The sequence below is a fragment of the Canis aureus genome, chromosome 24 (assembly GCF_053574225.1).
Source record: "Canis aureus isolate CA01 chromosome 24, VMU_Caureus_v.1.0, whole genome shotgun sequence".
Lineage (NCBI taxonomy): Eukaryota > Metazoa > Chordata > Mammalia > Carnivora > Canidae > Canis > Canis aureus.
In genome coordinates, this window is record NC_135634.1 from 22,550,971 (window position 1) to 22,571,765 (window position 20,795).

At 37.4% G+C, this 20,795-nt stretch overlaps 1 long non-coding RNA gene and 1 pseudogene across 1 annotated transcript in view; both read left to right on the forward strand.

The window, feature by feature from the left end:
* The window catches only part of LOC144296475 (uncharacterized), a 33,957-nt gene extending 13,670 nt beyond the window's left edge, over positions 1-20,287 (forward strand). The window contains exons 3-4 of the long non-coding RNA XR_013363584.1: positions 18,697-18,768; positions 19,745-20,287. This is a non-coding gene — a long non-coding RNA (uncharacterized LOC144296475). The remainder of the gene's footprint in view (positions 1-18,696; positions 18,769-19,744) is intronic.
* On the forward strand, positions 2,971-4,819 carry LOC144296582 (furin pseudogene; annotated as a pseudogene).
* Positions 20,288-20,795: the final 508 nt, after the last annotated feature.

Below are 20,795 nucleotides of genomic sequence, written 5' to 3' on the forward strand. Positions count from 1 at the left end.
TCAACCAGCTGATACTAAATTTATATTAAAAAACAAATAAACAGAAATAGTCCAAATAAATATAAAAAAGAACAAGTTAGGGGACTCACAGTTCTTGATTTCAACACTTAATTTGAAGGTATAGTTGGAGAAACAGAATAATATTGGTGAAAAGATTGGAACACATCAATGAAATCGGACGCAAAATTAAGAAACAGAACCATGTGAATGTAATCAACTGATTTCTTCAAAAAGGGCAAAGACAATTATGTGGAGAAATGATGGTTTTTAACAAATAATCCTGTTATAATTGGAAATACATCTCAACAGATACCTCACAAGTTAAACAAAAATTAACTAAAAATAGATCTTAGAAATAAATTTAAATGTAAAACCCTAAATCTTCTAGAAGAACTTGTACATGAAAATCTGTGTGACCATGGTCTGGGCAAAGAGTTATTGGATATGGTAACAAAGCACAATCCATTTGAGAAAAAAAAAGATCCACTGGAATTTATAGAAATAAAAAACTTTTGATCTTCAAGTAAAAATGTTCAAATCACAATTCTGATAAGGACTTGTAATCAAAATACATGAAGAATTTTCAAAGTGTAACATTTAGAAAGCAAACTCCTTACTGACTATATGGACAAGAGATATAAACAGACCCTTTACCAAGGAAGATACCTGGATGAAAAATCAGCCTATGAAAAGATACTCAACATTATTCGTCATTATGACAATGCATAATAAAACCACAATAAGATACCACTATGTAGCTATTAGAATGACTAAAATGAGAAATAAGCAAAAAGCAAATAACTAACAATGCAGATGAAGATAATATTCATACCTTGTTGGTGGAAAACTAAAGTGGTACAGCCACTTTAGAAGACAGTTTTCCAATGTTTTATAAAGTTAAACATATGTATCATATAATCCAGCTATCCCACTCTTGGGTATTCTTCAGAAGAAATGAAAACACATTCAGACAAAAACCCATCTGAATGTTTACAGCAGCTTTATTTCCTCAAACAAAAAACAACACTTATGTCCTTCAACTGACAAATATATAATTAACTGTGGAACATTTGTATGATAGTAATACTTACAAATAAAAGGGAAGAAAAACTATTCAAGTAACAAGATAAGTATATTTCAAATGTATTTTGTTAAGTAAAAGAAGCCAGACCCAAAACTTACATTGCATGATTCCATTTATGTGACATTCTGCCAAAGGCAAAAGTATAGAAACTGAAAACATCACTGGTTGCCAGGGGCTGGGAGTTGGGGGTCAAACTGATTGCAAAGTGATACTAGGAAACTTTGGGGGGAATTAAAATTTTCAACATTTGATTATCATGGTATTACTAGACAACAACTGTCAAATTTAGGGAACAGAGTATACTTTAAGTTAGACCTTAATAAAACAAAAAATATGAAATATTGGTACATAGTATTAAAAGATTTTATAAAAGATAATACTTAAAAATCAAATAGAAAAATCAACATGAGGCTCAGAAAACATAGGAGACCCTAAATATATATGGCAAATATCAACAGTCCTGAGGGGATAAATAGCAATACAATAATAGCAGAATAATTCAATACCCCATTTCAGCAATGGACAAAAAATCACTAGGAAACAATGGCTTTAAATGACACATTCGATTAAATGGACATGACAGATATTTATTAAACATTCCATCCAGAACCAGTGGTATACACACTCTTCCAAGTGTACATGGAATATTCTCCAGAAGATGATGTATTAGGCCATAAAATAAGTCTTAATAAATTTAAGAAGATAGAGATCACGTCAAGCATCATTTCCAAACACCATGGTATAACACTAGAAGTCATTTGGAAAAATAAAACTGGAAATTAACGTGTGGAGACAAAACAACATATTACTGAACAAATAATGAGAAAAAATATCTTGATACAAACATGCAGATACAATATTCCAAACGAATAGGATCCAGCAAAAGCTGTTCTGTGGCAAGTTCACAGTGATAAACAGCTAGACTTAAAAAAAAAAAAGAAAAAGGAAAAGGAAAAGCTCAAATAATCTGACTTTGTACCTCAAAGACTAGGGAAAAAGAGAACAAAGTAAATCTTAGTACAAAAAAGACGACAAAGGTCAGAGTGAAAATAAATGAAATAGAGACCAAAAAACAATGGAAAATATTCATGAAGCTAAGAGCTTATTCAAGAAAAATAGGCAAGCCATTAACTTGATTTACTAAGAAAAAAGAGATCGAAATACACAAAATTAGAAATGAAAGAGACGTTACTGTATATCATTTGTTACACAAAATAATCAAATGATCATAAGAGACTGCCTTGTACACTTACATGCCAACAAACTGGACAACCTACAAGAAACAGAGAAATTTCTAGAAGTATAAAACCTACCCAAACTAAATCATAAAGAAATACAAAGTCTGAACAGATGGATTACTAGAAAGGAAATTGAATCATTAATCAAAAAACTCTGAGCAGAGAAAGTCCAGGACCACAGGCTTCCCTGGTAAATTTTATCATACTTTTACAAAAGAATGAACACCAATTCTTCTAAAACTCTTCCAAAAAACCAGAGGAGGAACCTGCTAAGGAGCTGGAGCTCTAGCCCAAGCCCAACCCTGCACTGGTGGCTGGCTGTGTGGAAACCACCGGCCTAGCCTCTCTGTGGTGACACTGGTCCCTTGCAAGGGAGGATGCTAAGCACACACCACCCCCGCCTACAGTAGTGCTCTTTACTTCACCAGGGGCACAGGAACCACCACAGCACTCACCTGGAAAACTTATCCCCAGCCCCTGACTTCCTTGCAGCCGACCGCCCTCCAACTCTTCACAGCCCCACCTTGCTCCACCCTATGGTTCTGCCAGTAAGCACCCAGGGCACAGGCAATGAGGAAGCACTTGAGAACCTAGTCCCTATGACCAAGGAGTCCCAGGGCTCCGGGGTCCTGGCCACCTGTCTCCACCATGAAGCTGAGGCCCTGGTTTGCTTCAGCAGGTGCCTTGGTCCTGGTGGCAGCCATGCCTGTGACTAGAAGGTCTATACCAACACTTGAGTAAGCAAGCATTCCAGAAGGTCCAGCTGCAGCAGACAGCCTGGCACATAAGAATGGCTTCTTCATCCTGTGCCAGATATTCACAACTATTACCACTTCTGGCACTGAGAGGTGACAAAGCAGTCCCTGTTGCCTCACCATCTGGAACACCGTAGACTCTGGAGGGAGCCTCAATTACAGTGGCTGGAACAGCTGGTGGCAAAGCAAAGGACCCAAAGGGATGCATACCAGGAGCCTAGGAACACCAAGTTTCAGCAGCAGTGGTACCTGTCTGGCATCACCCAGGGCAACCTTAACATGAAGGAGGCCTGCATTCAGGGGTACAACATTGTGGTCTCCATTCTGGGTGATGTAATCGAGAAGAACCACCCAGACTTGGCAGGTAATTATGATCCTGGGGCCAGCTTCAATGTCAATGACCAGGACCCTGACCACCAGTCTTTTTTTTTTTTTTAATTTATTCATTTATTCATGAGAGAGAGACAGACAGACAGACAGGCAGAGGGAGAAGCAGGCTCCATGGAGGGAGCCTGATGTGGGACTCGACCCCCAGTCTCCAGGATCAAGCCCTGAGCTGAATGTGGCGCTAAACCACTGAGCCACCCGGGCTGCCCTGACCTCCAGTCTTAGTGCACACAGATGAATGACAACTGGCATGGCACACAGTATACGGGCCAGGAGGCTGCGGTGGCCAACAACAGTATCTGTGGCATAGGTGTAGACTACAATGCCTGCATCGGGGAGGTACACATGTTGGATGGTGAGATGATAGACATGATAGGAGCACACCCCCTAAGACTGAACCCCAACCACATCCGCATCTATGATGCCAGCTAGGGCCCCGAGTATTGACGGCAAGCCCATGGATGGACCCAACTATCTCACTGAGGAGGCCGACTTCTGGGGGAAGTTAGCCAGAGCCACAGAGGATGGGCTTCATCTTTGGGCCTTGGGAAATGAGGGCCAAGAGCATGACAAGTCTAATTGTAACTGATATCTACATGCTGTCCCTCAGCAGCACCACAAAGCTTGGCAATGTGTTCTGGTATAGCAAAGCCAGCTTGTACACACTGGCCACTACCTATAGCCATAGCAACCAGAGCAAGAAGCAGATAGGGGATGCTTCTAGGATCTTCAGAAGTGTACAGAGTCTCACACAGGGATGTAGGCCTCTGCCCCATTGGCAGCTGGCACCATCATTCTCATCTTGGAAGCCAGAAAGAGCTTCACCTGGTGAGACTTCAAAGTCAGCCTACCTCATTGCTAATGATTGCATCAGCAATGGTGTGGGCCCAAAGGTGAGCAATTCATATGGTACAGAATATTGGACAAGGGCTGTGGTGAGCCTGGCCTAGAACTGGATGGCAGTGGTCCCACAGAGGAAGTGCATCATGGACACCTTCACTGTGTCTAAGTACATTAGGTAACAACTGGAGGTACAAAAGACTGTCCCTGCCTGCCTGGGGGAGCTCAGCCACAGCACACAACTGGAGCATGCACAGTTCCACCTCACCCTCTCCAACTATCGCCATAGCTACTTGGCTGTCCAACTGGTCAGCCCTACAGGCACCTGTTCCACCTTGCTGGCTGCCATGTCAGACAATTACTCCACAGATGGGTTTAAGAACTGGGTCTTCATAGTAATCCATTCCTGGAATGAGAAGTCTTCTGGCAAGTGGGTCCTGGAGACTGAAGACACCAGCAAAGCCAACAACTATGGGACACTAAGTTCACCTTTGTGCTGGATGTCATGGCCCTGAGAGCCTGCACACACCTCCCTAGAGTTCAAGACATATTTCCAGTCAGTAGCACTGAGAATGATGTGGAGATCATGCAGGCCAGCATCTGTGCCCCATGCCACACCTTGCGTGCCATGTGCCAGGGCTGGCCCCTACAGGCTGCCTCAGTTGTCCCTGCCATGCCTCCCTCAACCCTGTGGAGCAGATGAGTTCCCAGTAGAGCCAGAGCACCCTTGAATTCCTGAGCAGTAGCCACCCCAGGAGGTAGAGGTGGAGTGTTGGCTAAGGGCAAACAGCAGGGCTGCTGCTCTCATATTTGCCTGAGGCATACTAGTCTTCATCACTGTCTTTGTGGTCCTACAACAGCACTGTAGCTTCAGCTTCTGGGGGGGGGGGGGCGGTGAATGTGTACACTGTAGACTGTAGCCTCATCTCCTACAAGGGGCTGCCCCCTGAAGCCTGGAAGGAAGGGTGCCCATCTGACTCAGAAGAGGATGACGGAGGGCCAGAGCAAGAGGACCACCTTTATCCCTGACCATGAGTACCTATGCCTGGCCCTTCAAGCCCGTCTCACTCCTTGGGTATTTTTTAATTCATCAAAGTGTTGTGTTGTTGTTGTTGTTGTTTGTTTATCTCGGGACTGGGTTTTGACCCCAGCTAGGAGGCAAGAGGGCCACTGACTGCTTCCCATCCTACCCTTGGATAGCCTGAGACAGGGCCCCAGGAGCAGCTGGGGGAAAGGGAGGGTCTCGTCCCACCTGTAGGACCCCCTTCATGTGGAGAAAGGAGTAGAACATTTAGGGCAGCTTTCCAAGGTCCAGGGGACCAGCCAGAGTTCCCTGAGGAGTGAAAAGGATCAGTCCTTCTTTTTCAGGATTCCTGACCTGAGCTACAGCTCTTGCCCCTATTCTGTTCTGTCCCTCTAAAGCACTAATGGTTCCCCCACTCCTCATCTAGGCAGCAGGGAGACTGGCCTAGGAGGTTGAAGGAGAAGGCCACCTCTCCAAGATCTTTAGTATCTCCAATCTTGAACCCCATCTCTGGTGAGCCTGAGGAGGAAACAGCGATCAGAGGAAGGACAAGGCAAAGCAGGTGCTTCCAGGGTAAACGTGTACACATGGTAGTGTTTGTCTCTTTGCTCACCTGGCTGCCTGCTGAACATGGCTGGCCTGACCAAGCCTCATGCTGGTGTCCTGACCACCTTACCTTCTCAGCCTCTCTCCCCTCCTGCCAGGGTCCAACTCTGTTTTCAGAGCTCAGAGCTGCCTGGGCTGACATTTACAGTCCCAGAAACAATGAGTGGCTGGTGAGGAGGGATGGTGTGAGGATCACAGGGAGGTTATATTTTCATTTTGTGATACTTCACTGTATATGTTGATTTTTAAAATATTTTTAAAATATTTATTTTAGAAGGAGAAAGAGTGATTAGGGAGAGGGACAGGGGAAGAAGGAGAGAATCCTTAAGCAGACTCTCCACTGAGCACAGAGCCTGATGTGGGGCTTGATCCCAGGACCCTGAGATCATGAACTGAGCTAAAATCAAGAGTCAGATGCCTAATAGCCACTCAAATGACCCTTTTCTTTTGTATTTTTAATGGGGGTAGCCCATTAAAAGGTGGGTAAATGGATGATCCACCTTCCCACACCCACTGTCCACTCTGCTATTCCCCCCCACTACTCTGGCCCTGAGGTGTATGTGGCTGCAGCATATTGATGAGGAGTAAGGAATAACTAGTCTCAAGTCCTGAAGAGGCAGACAGGCAAGCCAGCTGAGCCCTTGGAAAGGGGATCACAGTGGGAGGGGCAACCTATCATCCATGTTTCAGATGGGGCTCATGGTGTGAAGGACTCATGGGGGACTGGTTTTTCAAGGGCTAGGGGTGGAGGTGTTGGTATTGAGGCCCCTCTAACACTGTGCCCTGGTGAAGAAAGCATTGACCTATTTTGCTCCTCAAATCTCCTTCTGATGTGCCTTTTACATTTCTTCCATTAGCACAATCAGTACTCTGTCATCTGAGAGCCTCCTTTTCTTTATCTTTCTTAGTCTTTCCTAGCACCCAGCCACCTGCCCATGGGTGTCCTCTCTTTTCTCATCCCCCTTTCCTCACCCTTGGGGCCAGCTTCACTAATTTTATGATACTGGGTTGGTGTCCAGTGATTTTTTTCTCTTATAATTTAAACAGACCCAGAATAGTTGGTTCTATTTAATGGACATGAGATAATATTAGAGGTTTTAAAGTGATTAAATGTGCAGACAATGCAAATAAAAAAAAAGGAAATATTTTATGAATCCAACATTACCCTGATACCAAAATCAGATAATACCCCCCTGAAAAAGAAAATTTCAGGCCAATATCACAGATGATCACAGATTTAAAAATCCTCAACAAAACATTAGCAAACCAAATTCAGTAATATGTTTAAAAGGATTATACAGGGGCACCTGAGTGGCTCAGTAGTTGAGCATCTGCCTTTGGCTCAGGACATGATCCTGAGGACCTGAGATTGAGTCCCGCATCGGGCTCCCCACGGGGAGCTTGCTTCTCCCTATGCATCTGCCTCTGCCTCTCTGTGTCTTTCATGAATAAATAAATTAAAAATTTTAAAAATATAAAAAGTTTATACATCATTATCACATGCAATTCATTCCGTGGATTCACAGATGGCTCAACATCTATAAATCAATCAACATAATGTACCACATTAATAAAATGAAGGATAAGGAATCATATCATTTCAGTAGATGCAGAAGAAGCATTTGACAGAATTCAATATCCATCCATGATTAAAAAAAAAAAAAAAACTCTCAACAAATTAAATATAGAAGGAACGTACCTCAATATAATAAAAGCCATATATGGGAAGCCCCCAGCAAACATTATAAGACTAAAAGGCTAAAAGTGTGCCTCTAAGACTAGAAATAAGTCAGGGTGTCCACTCTCACCATTCTAGTCAACACAGTACTGGAAGTCCTAGTCAGAGCAATTTGGCAAGAAAAAGAAATCAGGCAGAGGCATCAGGCTTTCTGAGTTCAAACTATATTACAAAGCCATGGTAATTAAAAATAGTATGGTGCTGGCATAAATTCAGACCTAATATAGATCAATGGATCAGAATAAAACAAATTCACATAGTCAATTTTTTACATGATAGCCAAGAATATACAATGAGAAAAAAACAGTCTCCTCAATAAATTGTGTTGGGAAAACTGGACATCCACATACAAAGGAATGAAACTGGCTCTCTATCTTATACCACACACAAGTATCAAGTCAAAAGAGAATAAGCTGGGGACCTAGGTGGCTCAGTTGGTTAAGCATTTGTCTTTGGCTCAGGTCATGATCTCAGGGTTTGGGATATATACCTGAAGGAAATGAAACAGCTTCTGGAAAAGTCATCTAAACCTTCATGTTCACTGAAGCATTATTAACAATAGCCGAGACATGGAGACAGCCTAAGTGTGTGTTGATGGATGATGAATGGATAAAGGAAAATGTGGATAAAGGAAATGTGTAATTTTTTTTACAATGAAATACATTTATTGCCCAAGAAAAACTTATTAAAAAGCAAGAATAAAATACAAACTTTTCCTCAGAAAGTTATTTGACTTTTGTCTTTATGCTGACGTTGTAAATCTAGCAAATTATTTGGCAGCAAATAGAAGACTACTGGGACACTTAGACCAAAGATGTGTGGTTGTTCATAGTTGAATAAAGAACAGATCTTAGCTTCTGATTTCAAAGTTCTAAGTCTATTATATCAATAACATTTGATGGAACTTCACAAATAGAATATTCTGCTTTGATTGACTATCAGCTCATAAACAGGTAACAAGTTCACCAATCCAAGAAAGACTTTTGATGGTTCCAGAAAATAGGGTCCACTGGAGTAGGCAAAAGATGGGTTGCTCTAACATCATCTCTTCCATATTCCAGATTGGCCCGTAACTCAGTTATAAGTGCATTAATAAACCCTGAACTTTGTAGTGCTGTTGCACTAGGTGCTTTTGATGCCACTTGTGTAACCCGACTCCATAGCCAAATGTGTTATGCCTACTGATCTGTATTATGCACACACACACACTGGAAATATTATTCTACCATATAAAAACAAGGAAATTTGCTATTTGCCACAAGATGGATGAACCTTGATGGCATTATGTTAATAAGCCTGTCAGCAAAAGACAAATAATGCATGATCTCACTTATATGTGGAATCTAAAATCATCAGACTTATAGTAATAGAGAACAGATTGTTCATTGCCATGGTTGAGGGGTGTAGGAGAAATGCTAAGACACAGCCCAACTGCTGTGGCTCCCAGCCCAATCTGAGTAGAAGGGCTGATAACACCTAGAAGCTGTGTTGCTTAGTGGCACTTGTGCTAAGAGAAGGGCAGGCAAGCCAGTAGTTTGCAGAATAAAACAGTGAACCTGTTTGGCCAGGAAATTTAGGGCAAGGCATCTTGATAAGATAAAGAGTTCAGCAGCCCGGGAGGCTCAGCGGTTTAGCGGTTTAGCGCTGCCTTCAGCTCAGGGCCTGATCCTGGAGACCCCGGATCAAGTCCCACATCGGGCTCCCTGCATGGAGCCTGTTTCTCCCTAGTCCTGTGTCTCTGCCTCTCTTTCTCTCTGTGCCTCTCATGAGTAAATAAATAAAATCTTTTTTAAAAAAGATAAAGAGCTTTAATGGCTTTAGAACTGCTGCTCCCATTGTCTTGGCAAGGAAACTAATTTAGAGCCATGCTCATTGCTGAATATAGCCTCTAGCCTGCCAGACTAGGGAAACTAACTGAAGCATATGGGACATTGTATAGCCAACCTAACATCCCTGCCTACATTGGCACGTGAACAGAATGCACAGTTCATGACTTTCCTTTTCTACAGAACAAAATTAATGGCCTCACCTAATGAGGGAATTCAGTGCACACTCTTATGTGATATGGGTCTCCCAAATAGTCCATTCAGGTCCTAAGTCCTTGTCAAGGTAGAAAAGCTAATTCATAGCTCCATCTACTACTGAATATAGTACCTAGTCCCAAGTACCTAATAAGCCTGACCAAAAAATCCACACAACCATCCTATAACCTCACCTGAGTAGGGAACCAAGATACATACAACAGTTTTCAGCCAGTGACAGAGTCACGCATCCTTGACCTCAATCTTAAACAGTTGCCTCCCCCCAAAATAGGGTAATAACAGGTCCCACCTGCCATAGACATTACTGGCAGACATGAACTGGCTGGGGAAGATCTGTCTCTGTCTTTTCAGCAAAACTAAAATACATGGAGGAGAAATCTAATGACTCAAATGAGCAGATACAAATACAAGGAATAAAACAAAAAGCCAGGAAAATATGATACCACCAAAGGAAACTAATAAAGCTCTAAAATTGTTCTAAAAGAAATGAAGGTCAATTGTTAGACTAAGAATACAGAATAATCTTAAGCTTAGGGAACTACAAGAAAATACAGTCAAATAAATTAAATTAGAACACTACTTGAATGATATGAGAAGTTCAACAAAAGCAGAAGCCATAAACACACAAATATAGAAATTCTAGAGTTGAAAAATAGGTTAATTAAGCTGAATAATTCAGGAATAATTCAGTAGAGTTTCAAAAGCAGACTTGACCATGCAGACAAGTCAGTGACGTAGAGGACAGAAAATTAAAAATTATCCACTCCAAGAAGCAGAACAAAAAAAGAATAAAGAAAGCCTATGAGAATTATAGAACACAATATAAAGAAACAATATTCCCATTATGGGAATTCCAAGGAGAAGAGAAGAAGAGATTTTAAGAAATTATATTTAAAGGTGAAAAACCTCCTAAATCTGGGGAGAGAAATGGACATCCAGGTCTACAAGGCCCAAAGGCCCCAAATAGGTTGAACCTAAATTGGACTACACTGAGACACATTGTAATAACATTGTCAAAAATCAAACAAATTTAAACACAGTGGGATAAAACAAAAGTTACATACATGGGAACCCCCACAAATTATTGACATTTCTTAACCAAAACACTTCAGAGCAGAAGAGAATAGAATGATATATTCAAAATATTGAAGGAAAATATTTGCCAACCAAGCATACTGTACCCAGGGAAGCTGTTCTTTAAAAGTTAAGGAGAAATAGACTTTTCTAAATAAACAAAACTTGAGGGAGTTCATTACCACTTGACCCATTTTACAAAATAAATTAGAGAAAGTTCTTTGAGTTGAAATAAAAGGATGCTAATTAGCTTCTTAATAACATAAAAAAGGTATCATAAAACTCACTGGAATGGTAAAAACACAAATATATAGTTCAAGATTATGTAATTTGATAATGGTGGTACATATTCACTGACAACTATAGTTTAAAAAATAAAGAACAAACATTGTAAAAATAACCATAGGTACAATAATCTTTTATTAGTAACAAATATAAAAATATGTAAATTGTTGTCGCAATAACCTAAAATAGGAGGGACAGGTAAAAGTATAAGATTTAGAAATCTATAAAATTTATCAGCTTAAAATAGGTTATTATAATTTTTAAGATATTTTATGTAAGCCTCATAGAGGGAAAAATCTATAACTATTAGACAAAAGAACATGATAAAGAAGTCAAAGAATATTTGTACCAAAACACATCAAAACATGAAAAAGACAGTAGGACAAGAAACAAGGAAGAGTAGATTTATAAAACAGAAAACAAAATGGCAATGTTAAGTCTTTACCTATCAATCACTTAATTTAAATGTAAACAGATTAAATTCTCCAATAAAAAGACATAGAATGGCTAAATGGATTTAAAAATAAAAACTATTCAATAATACGTTACCTACAAATAACAAATTAGCCTTAAAGACACACATAGAATGAAAATAAAGAGAATCAAATGTCATTTCAAGCAAATGGTACTCTGACTTCCAGAAAAATACAGGGGTAGTTATACTTAGTTAAAATAGACTTTCACCTAAAATTGAATTAAAAAAATGAAAACACATTAAAAAAATGAAAACACAAAGGGCATGACATAATGATAAAGAGATCAATCCATTAGGAAGATATAACTATAAATATTTATGTGCTCAATATCACAGCACTTAAATATATAAATCAAAAACAGCTAAAAGGAAGAAATAAATAATACAGTAATAGTTGGGGACTTATAATATCCCACCCTCACCAATGGATAGATCATCCAGACAATAAATCAATAAGGAAACAGTGAATTTGAAAAACACTATAGATCTGATAGATCTAACAGACATATACAGAACTTTTCATCCAACAACAGCAGAATTCATTCTACTAAAGTATATATAGAACATTTTCTAAAATATATCACGTTAGGCCACAAAACAAGGGTAAGCAAAGTCAAGAAGACTGAAATCATACCAAGTATCTTTTCTGACCATAATGGAATGAAACCAGAAACCAATAAGAGGAAAACAGGAAAATTCACAAATGCATGCCAATTCAACAATACTTTCCTGAACAACCAACAGATAAAATAAGAAATTAAAGGAGAAATAAGAGTTTCCTGAGATGAACAAAAAATGGAGGAAAAAAATACCAGAAATTATGGCATGCAACAAAAGTAGTTCTATGAGAGTAGTTCATAGTAATAAAGGACTATATTAAAAGAAGATATAGAACCCAGGAACAAGATGGCAGCATAGAACAACCCAGAACTCACCTACTACCACAGGCACACTGAATTTGCCCCTACATATAGCAGTTCTTCCTAAATAACAGAGGGAAGACTGAACACCTTCTTCCTAACAAGGAATAGAGAGATGACATAGAGAACAGCAGAAGAGATGGCCACATGGTAACAATAAGAATACCACACTTCGTGCTGTGAACTGCAATGGAGAGGGAGAGTACTAAGGTACTTGCAGACAGATTCACCTGCCCTGGGGCACAGGAAAAAAAATGTTTCAAAGGGGGAAGCAGACTAAAGTGAAGGAAACCTATTCACTAACTCTTGAGCATCTGCCAAACTGTGGGATAACTCTATGAAGTCAGAGGTCTATTGAGTACCATTGTTCCCCCTTCCACCTGAATAGTGTGGATGGGAGCAGGTTCCTGGTGCCCTGGATAGCCTATTGCCTCAGCAAACCCCTACCCCACATCAGGTCCAGCCATCTCCCCACCTCCCTGAGCTCCACCCATCTTGCCAGGGTTCCCCCTGCATGGAGATCCCCAGAATCCCTATCCCACACCCACTTTGGCACCAGCTAATCCCCAAGACATCCCCATTGAAGAGCACCCTGGGAATCCCTGGCCTATGCCAGATTCGGCTCTGGGCATCCCACCAGGGTGGCCTTGGTGAAGAATGCCCTGGGGCCACTCCAAGCCCAAACCTGGTTCAGCTCTAGTTGTACCACCACAGTGGCCTAGACAATGAGTGCCTAGAGATCTCCAACCCATGCTCACTAGAGTTCTAGGCAGCCACCAAAGCCACCAGGACATGCAGGCTATACAAAGGGCCTTTCTACACAAAGCCATTCCTTCAGACTAAGAAGCTATTTCACCCAACTCATAGAAACAAACACAGAAAGTCAAACATGAAAAGATAGATAGAAGAATATCCTCCAGATGGAAGGAAAAGACAAAACTTTGGGAAATAAAAACTAAAGAGAGATAAGTAGTCTACCTGATAAGGGGTTCAAAGTAATGGTCCTAAAGATGCTCACTGGACCTGAAAGAATAGTGGATGAACTAAGAACTTCTACAAAGAAATAGAACATATAAAAAAGAATCAAGGTTGAAGAGTACAATAACTAAAATGAAAAATATGCTAGAGAGAATCAACAGCAGATTAGAAAATACAAAACAGTGTTCTGAAAGATAAGATACTGAAAAGTGCCCAAGCTAAACAGCAAAATGGAATTAATAAAAAATGAGGATAAGTTAAAGGATTACTGGGACATTGAGCAAGATAACATTGGCAATCATAGGAGTCTCAGATGAAGGAGAAAGAAAAGGGCAAAAAATGTTTTGAAGAAGTAATAGCTGAAAACTTTTCTAATCTGAGGAGGGAAACAGACATCCAGGTCTAGAAAGCACAGTGAGCCCAAAACAAAATGAACCCCAAGAAGTCCAAACCATGGCACATAATAATTAAAGTGTCAAGGATTAAGGATAAAGAGAGAATCTTAAAAAGCAGCAAGAGGAAAAAAAAAAAAAAAAAAAACAGCAAGAGAATTGTGATTATTTACATAAAAGAGAAATCCCACAAGACTATCAGCAAATTTCTCATTAGAAACTTGGCAGGCCAGACAAGTGTGGCACCATATTTTGATAGTGATGAAAGAAAACAATACAACCATGAATACTTTACAAGGCAAGCATATCATACAGAATTGAAAGAGAAATGAAGTTTCCCAGATAAAGTGAAAAGTGTTCATCACCACTAAACCAGCCTTACAAGAAATGCTAAAAATATATTTTTTTTTTGGACGAGTAAAGACCATATTTAGGAGAAAAATATGGAAAGAAAAAAATTCCCAGGCAGAAGCGAACATAAGTAAATATAGCAGAACGATCACTTATAAAGCTACTATAAAGGCTGTAAGACAAAAGCAGTAAAATCAATTGTATCTAAAATATTATGAGATTTACAAAATAAAGATATAAAATATCACATACACAAAATGGGGGGAGGAGTAAGAATGTCGTGTATATAGAATGTGTTTGAACTTCAGCAACTTACTATACACTGCAATATACTTTGGACATTATGTATGAAACTCATGATAACTACAAACCCAAAACCTTTAATAGATACAAAAAAAAATAAAGAGAAAGGAATTCAAGTATGACACTAAAAACATCATCAATCACTAGGGAAGAAGGAAGCAAGAAAAGAAACTATAAAAACAACTAGAAAACAACTAACAAAAGGGCAATAAGCACACATCTATCAATAATTACTTTAAATCTACATGCTCCAATCAAAATCACAGGGTAACTGAATGGATAAAAAAACAAGACCCATCCGCATACTGCCTACAACAGACTTGCTTTAGGCCTAAAGATATACAGAAGGTGAAACTATGGAAAAATTTTTCCATGCAAATGAAAGTGAAAAAAACAAACAAACCTGAGGTAGCAAGTTTATATCAGTCAAAAGAGATTAAAAGAAAGTTTATAACAAGAGACAAGGACATTACATAATGATAAAGAGATCCATCCAACAAGAGAATAGAATTACAAATATTTATATACCCAACACAGGAATGCCTAATATGTAATCAAATATTAATTAATACAAAGGGAAAAATTGACCATAAAACAGTAATAGTAGGGGATTTTAACACCTTACTTACATAAATGGATAGATCAATCCACAGAGAAAAATCAATAAGGAAACAGAGGTTTTGAATGATGTATTAGACCAGATGGACTTAACAAATATATATAAATATTTCATCCAAAACCATCAGAATGCACTCTGTTTCAAGAACCCATGGAACACATTAGGCCACAGAACAAGTCTCAATAAATTTAAGAAGGTTGAAATCATACCAAACATTTTTCTGACCACAACAATATGAAACCAGAAATCATTTACAAATTTTAAAAAAGTGAAAAAAGAAAATAAAAATGACTAGGGACAAACGAAAGGGCAGACAAAATGGTTCAAAATATTTGGGATGCAGCAACAGCAGTTCTAAGAGGGAAATTTATACCAATACAGGTCTTTCTAAAAACAAGAATCTCAAACAATCTAACTCTACACCTAAAGGAAATTTTAAAAAGAACAAACAATTCCTAATGTTAGAAGAAAGGAAATAGTAAAGATCAGAGCAGGAATAAGTGAAATGAAGATTAAAAAAAAAACAGGAGAAAATATCAATAAAACCAAGAGCTGCTTCCTTTAAAGGACAAACAAAATTGATACACTTTTAGCCAGACTCATGAAAAATTAAAGGGAACTCAAAATAAATAAATAAATAAATAAAAGCAAAAGAAAAAGAAAAAAGAAAATCAAAAATGAAAGAGAAGAAACAATTGACACCATAGACATACAAAGGATTTTAAGACAGTACTATGAAAATTATATAACAAATTGGACAACTTGTAATAAATGGATGAATTTTTAGAAACATACAATCTCTATCAAAATACCAACAGCATTTTTTTGCAAAAATAATATTAAAATATGTATGGAACCACAGAAGATCCTGGATAGCCAAAGCAATCTTGAGAAAGAAGAAAGCTGGAGGTATCACAACACCAGATTTTAAGACATACTACAGAACTATAGTAATCAAAACAGTATGGTACTGGCACAGAAATAGACACATATCAATAGAATAGGATAGAGACCTTAGAAATAAATTGAAATTTATAGGGTCAGTTTATGACAAAGACAAGAATATACAATGAGGAAAAGACAGTCTTTTCATTAAATGATGCTAAATAAATGGTTTTGGGAAAACCGAACAGCTACATGCAAAAGAATGAACCTGGATCACTTTCTTATACCATAAACCAAAAAAACTCAACATGGATTAAATGTGAGACCTGAAGCCATAAAAATCCTAGAAGAGAACACAGGGAGTAATTTCTATAATATCACCCCTGGCAACATTTTTAAAGATATGTCTTCTAAGGCAAGGAACATACTAGCAAAAGTAAACTATTGTTTACTAGTAAACTATTAAACTACATCAAGATAAAAATATTTGAACAGCAAAGGAAACCATCAACAAAACAAAAAGATAACCTACTGAATGAGAGAAAATATTTTTGAATGATATATCCAATAAAGGATTAATATCATATATATATATATATATATATATATAATGTTTGTCCTTCTCTGATTTACTTATTTCACTCAGCATAATACCCTCCAGTTCCATCCATGTCGAAGCAAATGGTGGGTATTTGTTGTATCTAACGGCTGAGTAATATTCCATGTATACTGGGTGATGGGCACTGAGGGGGGCATTTGACGGGATGAGCACTGGGTGATATGCTTTATGTTGGCAAATTGAACTCCAATTAAAAATAAATAAATAAATAAATAAATAAATAAATAAATAAATAAAGTGCAGAGGAACTGAAAATTTTTCCAAAGAAGACATATAGATGGCCAACAGACACATGAAAAGATGCTTAACATCACTTATCAAAATGCAAATACATGCACAACCAAAAGAGATAGCACTCCACACTTGTTAGAATGGCTAAGATAAAGAAGAAACAGCAAGTGTTGGCAAGGCTATGGAGAAAAAGGAACCCTCTTGTACTTTTGGTGGGAATGTTAATTGGTAAAGCCTCTATGAAAATAGTATGGAATATCCTCAAAAAATTAAAATTAGAAATACCATATGATCCAGTAATTCCCCTATTTGGTATCTACTCAAGGAAAACACAAATACTACTTTGAAAAGATATGGGCACCCCTATGTTTATTGCAGCATTACTTACAATAGCTAAGTCACAGAAGCAACCTAAGTGTCCATGTATAAGGAGAATATGATATATATACACAATGGAATACTACTCAGCCACAAAACAGGATGGGATCATGCCATTGGAGACAACATGGATGGTCCTGGTGGGTACTATGCTAGGTGAAATAAGTCAGACTGAGAGAGACAAATACCATATGATTCTACCCATAAATGGGGTCTAACAAATTAATAAACGAAAGAATCAGAACTATAAGTATAGAAAGATAATGGTTGCCAAAGAGATGAGGGGTGGAAGGATGGGCAAAATGAGTGAAGGAGAGAGGCCTCTAGTCATGGAATGAGTAAGTCTCAGGAATAAAAAGCAGAACATAAGAAATACAATCAATAATATGGTAAATATGATGTAATGAGATAGATGGTAACTACTAGTGGTGAAAACAGCATAATGCATTAACTTATCGAATCACTGGGTCATACACTTGCAACTGATGTAACACTGTGTGTTAACTATACTTAATAAAACAAATAAATATATAATCTTCCATATAATCAGGAAAAAAAAATAGAAAAGTCTAAACAGACTGATTATTAGTAACAAAATTCAATTGGTTACCAACAACCTCCCAACAAACAGAAGTCAGGACTGGATGGCTTCCCAGGTGAATTCTATCAAACACTTAGAACAGTTAATACCTATCCATAGGAATAAAGCTCCTTGACACGGTTCTTGGTAGGGTTTTTGGATAGGACACCTAAAGCACAAGCAACAACAGAAAAAATAAGTGGATTCACATCAAACTAAAAAGCTTCTGCACAGCAAAAGAAACCATCAACAAAATGAAAAGACAGCATATGGGATGGAAGGAAAACATTTGCAAGCCATTTATCTAATAGGGGGTTAATATTCAAAATAGATAATGAACTCCTAAAACTCAATAGCAAAATAATAATTCAATTACAAAATGGGCAAAGGACCTGAACAGATATTTTCTAAGGAAGATATATGAAAGGCCAACAGGTATATAAATAGATGATCAATATCACTAGTCATTAGGGCAATACAAATTGAAAGTGAAATAAGTGAAATAAGTTAAAGAAAGACACATACTGTATAATATCACTTATGTGTAGAAGCTTAAAACACAACAAAACCTTACCAACTCATAGAAAGAGTGATCAGATTTATGGTTACTGTAAGTGGAGGGTGGGGGTAGGCACAATCAGAGGAAGATGGTCTAAAGGCACAAACTTCCAGTTATAAGATAAATAAGTACTAGAGATGTAATGTACAACATCATAACTATATAGTTAATACTGCTGTGTGATATATAGGAAAGTTGTTAAGAGTAAATCATAAGGGTGCTCATCACAAGGAAAACATTTCTTTTTTTCTTTTTTTAATATATCTATATGAGATGATGGGTCTCAGCTGAACCTATTGTGGTAATTATTTCACAATATATATAAATTCACAGCCCACTGAGGCTCTGAAACAGAGGAATCCGCTAAATTGTGCTCCAGGACTTCTGACCTACAGAGACTATAAGGTAATAAAAGTGTTTTTAAGTCACTAAAATTGTGGTAATTTGTTATGCATAAATAGAAAACTAATATAATTTTTGTTCTCAGTTTCTTCAAAAGTAAAGTAGAGATAATAGTATTTAGTTTGCAGTAGTTTGAAAATTAAATATATATTCATTTATATTATACAGTACCTGAAAATCATTATTCTTTTATTTTTCCATGTCTGAATTTAATTTCTTTAATGACTCCTTATTCCTTTGGGTGTCAGGAATGTAAATTCAGGAATGTAAATTAGTTAATTCCTAATTTTCTCTGCAATATATATATTTTTAATCTGATTTCTAGGAGACATAGTTAGAGAGTGGCAAGAACCAAGAACCTTGGGTTTACAGTATGCTATCTAGGTTACAACCAATAGATGAGATGTGTACTTTCTCATCAAATAAAACCAGTGTTTTGCAATAGCATCTTTTAAAAAACAGATTTGGAAATTAACTTTCTGAACAAGTGTAGGCTGGTGCTTTCTTCTCCAAACCTCTTAGCATAGTGTTACGTTATCTGTTTTTGCTGTACTCAATTCTGAATGATGTCTATGTAGTTTGGGAGTCTACTCTTATAGAGAAATTAAAAAAAAAAATCCCAGAAAACACTATTTTACACTTTTCTCAGGAAAAAATAATCAAATTGTTTACCAGAAAGTTCACTGTTTTGTTAGAAAATTGCACAAAGTGTTGACATAATCCTCTTACTTTAAGTTACCCTAGTACATATTTATTCACACTGCACATTCTCTTTGGTGACTTTTTTTCCTTGAATTTGGAAATTTCTTAGTTATGGTATATGCCATACTAGTAGTTAACAGTTCTTATTGATTTACTTTTATAAATTGGCCATGCAATGCAACAACAGTTAACAACAAAAAATACACTTAGTCTTATGTTTAAAATGTGTAAAATATAGGTAAACAAAATTATATTTAATTGCTATTTTTTTTCTCAGGAACTACTAGTTGGTAGACTATAGAAAATCACCCATATTCTTTGGACAATACTGAAGAAAGCTACTCATGGGAAGAATGTAAAACATTTACCTGTGCCTCTTGGTCCCTGAAACATGATTTAAACATGTGGCATGGATAGTATATTAAGATGTCAAATTGACTAATTTTGTCTTCTCATATATAAAAGGGAAAATGCAAAAAAAAAATTCTAATGTTCCTTTTCTCATCTCTCATCCATTGAAAACATTCTAATCAAGCCTAGGTTTTCTAAGGTATAGGCTTTTCTTACTTCCAGAAGAACTGTTTTTGTTTTTGTTTTTGTTTTTTATTTCCAAAGCCTATTTAAAGATTTTCAGCCAGTGGATGAGTAGCTCAGCATCATTAAAAGCAGCAAGAAATTTCTGATTATACTGTTATAAAAAAGCTGCTGTGAAGGACAAATCTCAGTTTTAAAAGATATCAAGAGTTGGTGGAGAACAGAGGACAAGACCAATAGTGGTTTTTTTCAGTGGCAATCACTATGTACTAAGGCCTCTTCCCATTTCTAGGAACAACATAAATCCCTTTGAGTTCTGTCCTATCTGGTAGTAAAGGGCAAGGAGCCCCAAGATTACTTAAACCAGATGCTATAGTATCCATGATGAATAGGTAGGGTACTCACATGAGATTTAATTTCATTTAGAAATTATAAAACATAGTTATTTTTTTGTATATGAGTTTAATGAAACAAATTCTCATTTTATCTACTTATATGTCAGATATCTGAAAATAAAAGAAAATATGAATGGATAAAATGTAGGTGGAAAAAAGGCAGGTGGAAAACTTAAATGAGAAAAAGACTCCTTGTCTGGAAACTTACTCATTAGTAATGAGATTGAAATATTCAGTTTTTATTATAAATAAAGTATTCTTGATCTTCTAAAAGTTTTTAAGCAATGTCATAGAGGGATATAAAAGTGGTAATAGATTACAACAACTGAGTCTTTATTTGGTTACACATTATGCAAAATAATTTTCTTTAATGCTTTGTCAAACTTAAATCTAATAAAA